Source organism: Eurytemora carolleeae, unplaced genomic scaffold, assembly GCF_000591075.1.
Source record: "Eurytemora carolleeae unplaced genomic scaffold, Eaff_2.0 scaffold403, whole genome shotgun sequence".
In the NCBI taxonomy this organism is placed as follows: Eukaryota; Metazoa; Arthropoda; class Copepoda; order Calanoida; family Temoridae; genus Eurytemora; species Eurytemora carolleeae.
The window spans coordinates 186,190-187,283 of record NW_019396320.1 but is presented as its reverse complement, the minus strand read 5'-3'; positions in this window follow the sequence as shown (position 1 = coordinate 187,283).

Genomic DNA, 1,094 nt, shown 5'->3' with positions numbered 1-1,094 from the left:
CAAAAGGGTCTTTCTAGTATACGATTTTTGGCCTTTATTTTTTGGTTATTTAGGGTTAGGTTAGGTTAAGATACTGAGACGGGGTTACTCTGTTGTGTGTATTTGTGCGGCCTATCGGGAAAGAATTGTCCGGGGAAAATAAACATCCCCCACCAGAATCCTAACTGGCCTATTATCCTGATTTGTCTAGCGTGTTGCTGTTTTCCGTCAACAACCTTATTGTTAACTTCAATTGCAAGTTCATGCAATAATCAACCTCCTACAAACTCCAAACCTCCTGCAGACCGTTTCTCGACCCTCCTCTCCACTGAAGTCTAGGACCAATTATTAAAAACAGCCATTTATGGCTTGATTGGTGGCTCTACATATCAGTTTATGTCATATCATTGTAATATTTTGTTTTGTAGCAAAAATAAGTAATAAAACGACACTTAACAAAAACGGTTTATACAGTTGACAAAAAAAACGGTTTATACAGTTGACAAAAAAAACGGTTTATACAGTTGACAAAAAAAAACGGTTTATACAGTTGACAAAAAAAACGGTTTATACAGTTATACAGTTGACAAAAAAAAACGGTTTATACAGTTGACAAAAAAACGGTTTATACAGTTGACAAAAAAAACCTTCCTTCCACTGTTTTATTTTGGCACGGTAATTCTCTTTTTTCCTCTAAAACAGTTATTTTTCATTTTTAATCATTTTTGGAAAGGTCTCATTTATGCACATTACAAAATCATGCACATTACAAAATTATGATTTCTTGAATTTCCGAATTTTTTTTCATGCTTTCCATCCTATAACTCGCCAAAAGGATAAATATTTTGTTCGTCTAGGAATAGTTGTAAATATATATATATATATATTTACAGAAGATATAAATACATTAGATGTGATCTCTCCCTCTGGAGATCTTGTTGTCCGAACAAGCTAGATGTTTCTGCAGACAGTTCGTCTAGAATCTAAATGAGCTTAAACAACAGAATTTGGAAAACATCCATCTTTTCTTTACTCTTATACCCCCCCTCTCTTCCACCCCTTCCCTTTATCTTTTCTACTCTCATATCCTACCCTTCCCTTTATCTTTTCTACTA